Raw genomic sequence first — 12,460 nt, forward strand, 5'->3', positions numbered from 1 at the left:
GTCTCGTGACTTTCTGCAGAATTATATGTCAGCTCTTTTTCTGCGGTTCAAATGACTAGGCCCAAAAGCAGGCAACTTATGTTTTCTAGTATAAAACAAACACAAGAAAAGTATTAATGTAAGAAATAAAGTAGATTCTGTATCCACCCCATGGTTTACTAATTAATTAACCCACCCGATTAATCAAAATGTTACCTAGCCATTGCAAACAAATAAAGCAGCGTTTATATTTACCAGTCTCCGTTTTTCCAAGAGACCCATATGTACCTAGAATAGTAGAAATGACATCACACAGACAAGGAAAAGCAAAACAAGCACATGCTTATTTTAAGTTTGCAGCAGTTAGTAATGACAAAAACGAAAACAATAAATTATTTTATTATTTTGCACGAACAAAAAGATGCAACATTTATGCACGTTTATGAGCACACATGTTAGTCCCCCCACGTGTAAAGTTTAATCTAAGTTGTATTAGCACGACATATCACAAATCATTAATATTTTTATTCATGTTATGGAAATGTGACTTCGCGAGTTTAAACAAAATTTTGTTTTCTATCTCGCTCCATCACCAGCTACATTGTTACAGTGTGACTCGCTGACGGGCCAATCTGACTGAAGATACGTAAGTAGGCAGTTTTTTACCAGTTGCCAGCCCTGAGTTTTTGTCATTGTTAACACAAATGTACTGAGAGGGCAGGGACTGGAATCTGAGGTCCTTGTGCTGGTGCTGGGTCCCTTACCATCATCTTTGCCTGCAGTGTCGGCCCGGATCCAACAGCTACTCCAGAGCTGAGCCGAGGTCACTGTCAGAAGCGCCTGTAGCTCAGTGTCAGGCTGCCTGCAGCAGCTGATGTGATCTGGTGCCTGCTGCTGGGCAGGTAGGGGCACCGCCCACCGATTGGGGTCGGCCACCCAGCTCGGGGTAATGATTTTTATTGGGATTGAGGCTCCTAAACTAGTGTTTACATAATGAAATACAGCCTAACTGTTATCTGTGCGTGCCTCAGCCTCACTCTCCGTTGTAATTTCTAATATTTTAATGTTTCTCTTGTCTTCATTGCTTGATTTTCCTAATTGAACTGAAATTATGAAACTGTCACATATGGCAATCTTAAACCTTGGCAGCTATGAAACTTGCACGACTCTGCCGACACAAAAGCATGATCCGGAAATTACGTGCCTCTGTGTCACGTACCTTCTTGCTAAGTTACTTTCCTCTAAATTGGACAATTCTACGCAGACGCAAATAAATACGACGTGGCGAATTTGTCACGTGCCACGGCGGCGTTGCTAAGATCATTCCTCTAGGGAGTCGTGTTGTCAGTGCCGTCCCTCGGGTTCCTACAGTTCCGGTGTTTTGTATATAGCTGCAGCCTGGTAGGCAACTTTCTAGTCCCCGTCAGCCCACAGCGTGGAGAAAAGCTCCATGCCACGCCTCCTTACCGTCATCATAAGGCTGGAGGTATTTCGAATGCGTCCAAGAACTTATTTAGCTTTTTATCACCGTCAAAAATAAACCAACACATTTTTTTTTTACGGTAACGGACAAGAACCTGATTGAGTCAATAAAGACTATAGTGATGAAAGGCATGCTAATTTACAATCAGAAGAGAAGAGGAGTGTAAACCAGATAATGGACAATTAGATTGTACAACTGGAAGGAAGGCCATTTCGTGGGCAATTCTGTTTTGGCGAGCGCTTAATTAAGGTGAGTTTTCATGGCTAATCGAAACGGTACGAGGATGGTAAAGAGCCTGATGGTGAATGAAACTGTTTCGGTCTGTGTGCTTGGCAGGTGAAGGTTCAGTGTTGTAGATTTATCCAAGGCTTTTAAGTGGTATAAAAAACCCAGGGGTCACTAAAAGGGGCGTGGCCCACCCCTCAAATGGGTGTGGCCAACCCATTTAGGGGCGTGGTTTAAAATAATAAAATAGCAAAAAGGTATATTTATTAACCATAAGCAATAATCTACCACTGATCTACCGTGGGGAGACGTAAATCTGCAATGCTGGAAATGGCCTTTGGCGGTTTGCTAAACCTAGCGCCTGAATGAAGTTTAAATTAATTTTAATTTTATCTTTAAACGCTCTGTATTGGCCACTCGTTGCCAACAATAGCCAAATAAAAAGTCTGTTGCGAGTTGAACTGGCTTTCTGCTTGGTTAACTAAGGTGGCAGTGTTTTAGTTCTCAATTTTTTTTATATATTTTTTTTTTTTACCAAACTGGTTTTCATTTTATGTAGCACTTTCTATCAGATCATCATGCCACCCAATCTAACTGTACTCAATTTAGTAACCCGGGATGGATGAATACCTGAGTCACCCTACCAAAAATGACTGTGTGACCTGTACACAATAATTAATCTGTAGGCATTGTCTATATATCATGGGTCATGGACTCCATCGTCTCTGTTTCTCAGCAAATTGTCTGTGCAAAGTCCTCTCCTACATTAAATTCTCTGTTCACATCCAGACAAGCCGTTTCTTGGCCGCAGCTCCCCCTGCCCATAGTAAGAACGGGTAATTCGTACAGAAGTCAGCGGAGACAGCGAACCTCTGCGTCCACCGTATACTTCTTGATGGAGAAAGTATATCATTTCAGCGCCAGGACACCTGCCCGGTAACAGTGCGCTTAATAAATGGTAAAAATAAATAAAATAAATAAATAAATGCCCCCTCCCTCAATCAATCAGGGAATTGTAAGCGCGCTACTCACCCGTGAGGGTCTCAAGGCGCTGAGGGGGTGGGTCCCCAGATCTGTTTAGCCGAAGAGCTAGGTCTTGAGGGTCTTCTAGAAGGTGTTCAGGGAGGGGGCGCGTCTGATGTCTGCCGGTAGCTCGTTCCCGGTCTTGGCTGCAATGTGAATGCGCGGGGTTTCTCTCAGTGCGAGGCTGGAAGTTGATTCTGTTGTTGAAGTATTTAGGTCAGTTGTTGTGTAGGCATTTGTAGACATGAGTGAGGATTTTGAAAGTGACTCTTTTCTCCATGGGGAGCCAGTGGAGACTTTGTAGGTGTTGACTGATTTGTACATGTTGGGGGATGCCAAGGTCGATTCTGGCGGCAGTGTTCTGTATTGTCTGGAGTTTGCGGAGTAGGGACTTGTTGTTGCCGGCGTAGAGTGCTTTTGCATAGTCCAGTCTGCTGGTGATGAGTGCGTGGGTGACTGTCTTCCTTGACTCAGGGGGGGATCCACTTGAAGGTGTTGCGGAGGGTGTTGAAGCAGCTGGAGGTGACGGCATTGACCTGTCAGTTCATGGTGAGTGATGAGTTGAGTACGATGCTGAGGTTCTTGGCGTGGTCAGAGGGTGTAGGAGGGCTTCTTAGGGTGGTCGGCCACCAGGTGCTGTCTCATGCAGAAGGGGTGGTACAGAGGACGAGGACTTCTGTCTTCTCGGCGTTGAGCATCAGGCAAGTGTTGGTCATTCAGACTGCAACGTCTTGCATTCCTTTCTGGAAGTTGAGTTTGGCGGTGGTGGGGTCATTGGTGAGGGAGAGGATGAACTGGGTGTTGTCGGCGTAGGATACGATGTTGAGGCCGTGTTGTCGTACGATCGCTGCGAGGGGGCCATGTAAATGTTGAAGGGCGGGACTCAGGGATGAACCGTGTGGGACTCCGCAGGTGATTTTCGTGGGGTCGCAGAGGAAGGGTGGGAGTCTGATCCTTTGGCTTCTTCCGGTGAGGAATGATCAGATCCAGTCCAGGGCTGTTCCTTGTATGCCTGCATCGTGTAGTCTGGCGACTAGTGTGTGGTGGGAGACGGTGTTAAAGCCCGCTGATAGGTCGAGTCGAATGAGGGCTGCGGAGTGGCATTGGTCCAGGAGGGCGCGGATGTCGTCTGTGGTGGCGAGTAGGGCGGTCTCTGTGCTGTGGTTGCTTTGGAATCCGGATGAGGACGGCGTTCTCTTTAATGAATCGTGTCAGTTTCCTGTTGACTGTTTTCTCTGCAACTTTGGCTGCAAAGGGGAGGAGCGAGATGGACAGATAGTTCTTGAGGGTGGTGGGGTCAGCTGTGGGCTTCTTGAGCTGAGGTCTGACTTCTGCGCGCTTCCAGTCGTCTGGACAGGTGCCTGATTTGAAGGGGGTGTTGATGGTGCATTGTAGTTCGGGTGCGATGGCGGCTGCAGCTCTGTGGTGGATGTAAGGGGACAGGGGTTGGTGGGGGCCCCCGAGTGGATGCTTTTCATGGTCGAGGCGGTGTCTTTGGCCATGAACGGTGTCCAGTTGGAGATGGTGGGCTGGTTGGTGTTTCTGGGGGGCGGGGGGCTGTCTGTGGCGCCTGGGGGATGGTCAATGAAGTTGTTGTAGAGGTTTTTGATCTTGAGGTGGAAATAGGTTCCAAGTTTGTCACAGAGGTCTTGGGATGGGGTGATGTCTGTGGTTTTGCTTCGTGGGTTGGTGAATTCTTGAATGACACTGAAAAGTTCCTTGGAGTTGGTGGAGTTGGCTATGATTTTGTTGTGGATGAAGTTCCTCTTGGTGTCTCTGATCTGGTTGTGGTAGTCAGTCATGGCGTCCTTGTAGGTGGTGTGGTTTTCGGTTGTCTTGGTGTTTCTCCAGTTCTTCTTCAGATGTCTGCAGGTGCGTCTGGCTTCTTGGAGAGCGGTGGTGAACCAGGCTACTTTCCACGGAGCTCGTCTGCGCAGTCGGAGATTCAGGTGTGGAGTTCTCTGGCTGCGTCATTTGCTTTGGGTGTCCAGGTGTGGTTGTCTTGTGCAAGGGTGTAGTTAAGTTGCTCGTCGGTAACCTTACTCCAGTTCCTTCGTGGGGAGCGTGGGGCTGGTTTGGGTACCTTGGGTTTGTTGATGGTGAAGTGTACGCAGTGGTGGTCGTTCCATGGCGGCTGCGTTGTGTGGCTGAATTGGACGCTTTTTACTGCCGCGAAGATGGGGTCGAGGGTGTGTCCTGCTCTGTAGGTCGGTATTTTGACGAGTTGTTTAAGTCCGATGCTGGTGAGGTTGTCACTAAGGATAGTGGAGTTGGGGTCGCTGGGGTTGTCGAGGTGGGAGATCAGGTCTCCAATTAGTATGTAGTTTGTTGAAGCAATGGCGTGGGGTGCGATGAAGTCGGTGATGGTGGTGGTGGCGAAGGGTGTTCGAGGACCGGGGGGTCTGTAGACGAGGGTTCCTCAGAGTGTGGCTTTGGGGGTGGTCTGGATCTGGAAGTGCAGGTGTTTGGCGGAGGGGAAGGTTTCGCTGGAGGTGGTGAGGCGGAGGGTGCTCTTGTGGGCGATGATGAGGCCCCCTCCTGGGTGGTTGGGACGGTCTTTCCTCTGGATCTTGTATCCATCTGGGATGGCAGTGCTGATGTCGGGGGCAGAGGATGCTTTGGTCTAGGTCTCTGGGAAGAAGGCGATGTCGAGCGAGAGAGAGTCGAGTAGGTTCCAGATTTCCATGGCGTGTTTGTGTACGGAGCATACGTTGAGGAGGATGCATTTTAGGGTGTCGCCGGTGCTAAAGTAGGCGGTGTTGGAGGCTGGGGTGGCGGTGAGTGTCTGGTGGCTGTGGAGGCAGGATAACTGTCCGTAAGTCGTGTTCGGCAAGGCCTGTTGGCAATCTCTAAGTCTTCCAGGGTTGAGTGTGAGGAGGGTGGTGGTGTTGTAGCGATGGGTAGTGGGAGGTCCAGGGTTCCTGGCGCTGGCCGCAGTCGGGTCACAGACGGGCGCAGGCGCGCTTGCCTTTGGCGATCCTTCAGCGCACCGGCGGCAAGCTCGCTGCGCGCGTCCGATGTGAGACCGCTCAGCGGCCGCCATTAAGTAGGGGAGGTGGAGGGAGGAGAGGCTGGTAGTGGTGGAATTCCGGGGGAAATTCCCGAGGGGAATTCCGGGAGGGGCCACAGGGAAGCAGCGGCGAAAGGAACAGACAGGCACGAGAAAATTAAAACAGTGGTGGAATTAAATCACGACACAGATGGGCACAATAACAGTGGCCCAACAGGGAAAAATTAAGAAAAAAAACGACTGAGAAAGGTTACGGTGGTTGCAAGCTGTCTGGTCCCAGTTGTAGCAGGCAGCTGGCGCAGAAGCGGGCAGCAGCCTTGAACCTCCCAAGGAGGAGGTCGGGTCTGGAGGCAAGAGAAGGCACAGCAGAGCTGCGGGGAGAGAGTGGACCCTTCCATCAACTCGCAGTTCACGCACTCTCTACCAAAATAGTAACATCTCTGAAGTAAATTGGGCAGACATTAAATGTTACTTACAGCTGTTGACATATTAATGTTACTTACAGCTGTTGACATATTACAGTTTGACAAGAAATCCATCACAAGCTGTTGGAGAGCTCTGATATGGTTTACTAAATAGCATTAAGCAAAAACATAAAACGAGTTAAATAGGGGCATCTTGTTAATTTTGCAGATGGTGCTTGCCCACTTCACCGGCCTAACATGAGGGCAAGAAATCACACACAGGCAAAATTGTTTGATAAACAAACTCTGGCGGGTTGCAACCCTACTGCCAGCTTGTTGCCTTGCTAGCCAAACCCACCATGTAGCCCGGTCTGTTGCACTGTAGTTAGCAAGCAAAAGTAACACAAACAATTATATCTCCTCTATTTCACCTATCTTCAGAACACAAGGCATCTAAGTCATTGTTTAGGTGAATTTTAAGCTCAGCAGGCTTTAAACTTGCTGCTGCTCTTAGGGCTGGAGCAGGATCACGCAGACTAGTTCCTATGCAGGCCCCTTTGGAAGGGGAGGGAGAAATACTTCTCTTGTGTTAGGATTCCACTGCAGTCTGCATGCTCATCATGAAAGGTCAGAGCAGAGTTGCACTGGTGGCTGGCTGCCACTGGTCCTCTGACTTCAGTTTTCAAAGCAAAGTCATACTGGTCCGTTTGTTGGTGGTTTCTGACGATGTCCCCAATTCAAAGGCTCGCACAACAACGATATTGCTGCTCCTGCATTACAAAAAAGAGAGAGAGGGGAAATCCAGAGAGAAAAGGTTTCTCTTTAAAAGATTTTCCTTCTAGCTACAACTCATTTGGCGTGACCGTGACTTCATGCCACTAGTGAGTGAAAAATTAGTATGTGCACATCGATGTGCATGCTCACTCCAGTCTGCAAAAAACTAGATCACCTGTGCAGGGTATAAAAATAGAGCCCAAAAGGGACCTGTTTCGATTACCCCTTGTAAAAACTGCCATGCTCAACACTGGCAGGACTCCCCTCTCCCTCTACTTAAAGCAGTGAATTTACTTCTGAATTTTCATGCAAGTTAATGTTTACTCCTAGACTGGTACTGAAATGGGCAGCCACTGATAGTGAGCTTGGCATGTTGTGAAAGGTGAACATCTTTGCAAGTTTTTCAACAAATCCTGATTTAAATGATTGCTTTCAGAGAAAGCCTTGTCGGTTGTACTGGCGTCATCACTATATGGAAGGTTCTGCATTTAAACTGTGGAGTCTTTGATCTTTTGGTGGAAAAACCAAGATAGCACCTCCTTGATTCTGTTGAAACATCGCAAACACAAGGAGATGATGGACGGAGCTCTGAAACTTTTCTGACACTCGCCCCCAGTCACAGGTCTTGGTTTAATCCATCATTGTTCTTTAGCTTCCTTCGCCACACCAGTTTAGAGCCAATCATATGCAAGTCAGTCTTGACGCTGTTCCTCATGTGAACAGTCCAGCCCGAACTGCCAAGGGAGGTCCTCCCTGGACCGAGAACAAGCATCCTGGGACTGGTTTCGGGGTTTCACCCCTCATCAGCCAGGCTAGCTTGAATCCAATGTCAACGTGAGTAAGGGACCCACGTCTGGGAATAATCTGGCAACTTAGGGCAAACAAAGCAAATACAAGGAGATGATGGACAGAGTGCTGAAACTTTTCAGCCACTAACCCCCAGTCACAGATCTGGGTTTATTCTATTATCATACTTTTGCTGGGCCTGTAAGAGTTTACTTTATCCGAAGGCTTCCAAAACACAGGTTTTTGTGAGATTTGTAATGCCACTCACCACACGTTTACAATACTATGCTTTGTGAACATTATAGTCACCTCTCATTTGGTTCAAGTATTGCTGTGGAGATGGTCTTCTGACCGTCTTCAGTGAGTGTGCTAGGCACATTTATTTATGAGTAATTTTGTTTTGAGTCTTTATAAATAACTCAAGGGTGGAAAATGGCATCTCAATCTTTAAATCAGCGAATTAAAAACAAAACACAATAGGAAATCCTAGCACAAACATACTCTGCAGTGGAATTGTAGATCAGCACTCTTATTAAGTAGATGTCAGATGCAAAATCTCTTACTTGTATGTCCTCAAATATTTCAATGATGCAGACAGAATACTTTGACCTGAATGGCCATAATCAAGAGAAGAGGAGATTGCTGGGGAAAAATGACCATACACATACCTTTCTTCAACAAGCATTAGAAATGCAATAGGTCTCGCAGCATTAGAGTTAGTGCTTTTAGAATTGTTAATGGGTTTAGCATGAGGGTGAGGGTGAGTGAGGGTGAGGGTGAGTGAGTGTGAGTGTGGGTGAGTGGGGGTGAGTGTGAGTGGGGGTGAGTGTGGGTGAGTGTGGGTGAGGGTGAGGGATTGAGGGTGAGGGGTTGAGGGTGAGTGAGGGTGAGGGGTTGAGGGTGAGTGAGGGTGAGGGGTTGAGGGTGAATGAGGGTGAGGGAGGGTGAGGGGTTGAGGGGTTGAGGGTGAGTGGGGGTGAGTGAGGGTGAGGGGTTGAAGGTGAGTGAGGGTGAAGGTGAGTGTGGGTGAGTGTGGGTGAGTGTGGGTGAGTGTGGGTGAGTGTGGGTGAGTGTGGGTGAGTGTGGGTGAGGGATTGAGGGTGAGGGGTTGAGGGTGAGGGGTTGAGGGTGGGTGAGGGGTTGAGGGTGAGTGAGGGTGAGGGTGAGTGAGGGTGAGGGGTTGAGGGTGAGTGGGGGTGAGTGAGGGTGAGGGGTTGAGGGTGAGTGAGGGTGAGGGGTTGAGGGTGAGTGAGGGTGAAGGTGAGTGTGGGTGAGTGTGGGTGAGTGTGGGTGAGGGATTGAGGGTGAGGGGTTGAGGGTGAGGGGTTGAGGGTGGGTGAGGGGTTGAGGGTGAGTGAGGGTGAGGGTGAGTGAGGGTGAGGGGTTGAGGGTGAGGGGTTGAGGGTGAGTGGGGGTGAGTGAGGGTGAGGGGTTGAGGGTGAGTGAGGGTGAGGGGTTGAGGGTGAGTGAGGATGAGGGGTTGAGGGTGGGTGAGGGTGAGTGTGAGTGAGGGTGAGTGAAGGTGAGTGAAGGTGGGTGAGGGTGAGGGGTTGAGGGTCTTGAATATTAATAGAGATATACCTGTTTGTGTGTATATTTTGCACTACTGCTGTACTTGAAATCAATCGTTTTATGTATTGATCAATTGACAAATGTATTACAAAATCTGCAGAATGTAAGGGGTTGAGGCAACACACTGGGTTATAAGGGGTGACTATTATTTACACTTCGCTGTGTTGAAAGTATATAAATAAGATACTAGGACAAACATTTTATTTTTATGTGTTTATATTTGGTATAATTCAGATTTTTTAAATTCATTCTGGGTAAACTCGAGGCATATTCGAGTATTTGCGTGTTATAAACTTGGATATATTACTTTACTTAGAGCACTGCCATGATGAGTGAGTTTAGAGGTATTCGCGGCGCTAGTCCTTTTTTAGTTTCCGCTCTAAAGTTGGGATTGTGTGCCCCGGTTTAAGTCTAGTTGGTCCGCCCTCTATTTCTAAGCCCTGATATGGCGCGAGAGACAAACGCCTAAACGCAAACTTTTACTCTGGATTGTTGACGGGAGGGAATCCTCTTACCGTGTGATCCTTCCCCGTTGGATTTAATCTTCTACCCAGCAGTGACTTGAGTTGCGCTGACTGTGTAGAGCCCATTGAAAAAATGTGATCGACTCGGGACGCTTTAAATCAGACGGTCCCATTATTCGGTAAGGATTGGTAATATACGAATGACACGCTGTGTGTTATTCTTACGGGTTAATTTAGCTTTGATAGACGTGTAAGTTCCTTGTTTGGTTTAATGAGTATACTTCAATTATTCTTTACAGAAGATCGAGGAGGCGGAGAGTTGAGGCAGGCAGGCAGGCATGGGAGGAGAGGAGGAGGGGGGAGGAGAGTAGGGGAGGCACGGCCTAGCGGCCGTGCAATCAAGTAGTGAGGGGGCGGAGTTGTGGGAAGGCTGAGAGAGAGAGTAGGCGGCTGGGGGCATGTGCACGCGCATTTAAGCTCAATGCGCATGCGCATTGAGCTTAAATTTATCGTGCACTGCAAGGAATCGCCACGATTCCTTGCAGTGTGGATAAAGAGTAGATGAGCCCCTATAGTCTCGCTTGCTCGATGCGCATGCGCATCGACAGGCGAGACCTAAAAAGGAACTCCTATTGTGGACCCTCCTGTTATTCCCTTCCTTATGCAGCATCTGTATTGTAGCTGATCCTAATTTCGGTTTCCTTTAACGAACACATAGAGCTCAATACAGATACACTATTAAATAACACCAAACAAAGGTATTTTCCAATTTTTGAAGCGAGCACCTCTCAAAATCACCTGGCAGGATTCCCTTGTGGAAAAAAAATGTATTTCCCTGTTGTTCCACTTTTAGTCATACTGAGAAGCGCATTGGAGCTATAAGGGCTATTACACTATTTCCCAGTTGACAGCCAACAGTTTCCTCTTTCTAGCCACGGTATAAGCTTGTAAATCCAGAAAGAATAAGAGATGTTTCTGCTTGTCATCACTATTTGCATACAGATTTTTGCTCTTGGGATCAACTCTCTCCATGAAGATGAATGCAGAACTACCATTATGGTAAAACCAGAAGGACCCACAGGTGTTATGTGGTTTCTTGGGGATTTTTGAGAGAGCCTTTTGGCTTGAGTCTCCTCCAATTGTTCAGGTTTGTACTGAGGTCCAAGCAAGTCTCCCAACAACTTTGACATCTCTAGGGCCAAGATCTCCGCTAGAATACATGCTGTTATGGGTGGAGCATTTGGGTAATTTTTTAGAGCTTCTAGAATCAGAGTTCTAGCAATGTCTCCTTTGCCAAATTTAATGTTACATGACATCAGTTCTTGATCACTAATTTGTAATGAGTCATGGCCATCTTTGAAGTCCACAAGGTTAGCAAATTGCCAGCTAGAGGGTCTCACGGGTAGTGTTTCCAGTTGGCAGGGCACTTGCTAAACTGGTAAGCTTTCGCTAAATGGTGTTCAGCGTTGGTCCCACAGAGCTAGATCCACATCAGATTATTATAATAGCCAGCGACTATAAATTTACCTTCAGTGAACCGACCTGGATCTCATATAATTTTTTGGCTATCCTGACAACATGTCATGGACCTGTAAATAATGAGCGGTTGCAATATTAAACAAGCATTGGCATAGCCAATAGGTCTCGCTTTTGGGACCTTATAAGTATTTAGTTATGCAGCATAATATCCTTAGTGCAACATCACCAACTGTTGCATGGCTAAACACTTATAAGGTCCCAAAGGCGAGACCTATTGGCTGTGCAACGCTTGATGTTGTTGCACCAAGGATATTGTGCTGGATAACTAAACACTATGCCAATGCTTGTTTCTATATGAAAACAATCAACAATATTCATAGTAGGAGGGTATCTATGGTCTTTCTTTCCTTTCATTAAAACAAGCAAAGTAATGTAGTATTTTTTCATTTGCTGCAGCTTGTCGACCATTCACCGTGCTACACAATGAAGACACAAACAAAACAAAACAAAAAAAGATTTGATAAATGCCACATTTATGTCATTATCCCATATTCACAGATGAGACTGCAGTAAAGCCACAGTCACATATGGTAAATATAGACTATTTTCAGTATGTTGCAGAAGACCCAAAGGATGTCAGGTTATTGTTTATATCGTATGTGCTTAACAACATTTCAAGCAAAACAGAACATACGTTTTGATTTTAACTGGATCCATTCTTGTGAGCATTTTAGGCTCAATTAAACCATTAGTATCCATATATTATACATATAAGTGAATATATTAAATAATATCCACATACAATAAAAGTAATACATTGATTTCCTCTATGAATTTTATATTTCAAAAGTGTTGCAGCAAATCGTGTATACATAGGTTTTAAGTGTTGTGGATAACGTGGCTTACACTGTGGAATATATCCAATATTAAAGATGAGGTAGGGATTATAATACAGCCACAACTGTTGAGTAAAATGCATCTACTATTAGTGTACTGGGGTGTGTGTATACATATCCACACACAACCATACTGTTCGGAAGGCTTAATACTACCTAGCCTAATTCTGCAATAGAACAAATCACCATGAACACTAATGAATCGAGGGTTATTATCAACCATATAACAAAACCTTAACACAGAATCCAAAGGGGGAGTGGAAAATGTATACATAGGGGTTGGGGGGAGGGTGATAAATTCCATGCGAAGCTGAAATGCATCCGATTAAATAATTGAAAACGTATTGTGAGGGTTCTTGGTAAAT

At 46.5% G+C, this 12,460-nt stretch overlaps 1 protein-coding gene across 1 annotated transcript in view; it reads left to right on the top strand.

Moving 5' to 3' along the window:
- Positions 1-1,322: 1,322 nt before the first annotated feature.
- SEC22A (SEC22 homolog A, vesicle trafficking protein) overlaps positions 1,323-12,460 on the top strand; it is a 240,478-nt gene continuing 229,340 nt past the window's right edge. The window contains exon 1 of the mRNA XM_078682032.1: positions 1,323-1,711. The gene's annotated coding sequence lies outside the window, so the exon portion shown is untranslated. The remainder of the gene's footprint in view (positions 1,712-12,460) is intronic.

The sequence above is a fragment of the Lissotriton helveticus genome, chromosome 3_1 (assembly GCF_964261635.1).
Source record: "Lissotriton helveticus chromosome 3_1, aLisHel1.1, whole genome shotgun sequence".
In the NCBI taxonomy this organism is placed as follows: Eukaryota; Metazoa; Chordata; class Amphibia; order Caudata; family Salamandridae; genus Lissotriton; species Lissotriton helveticus.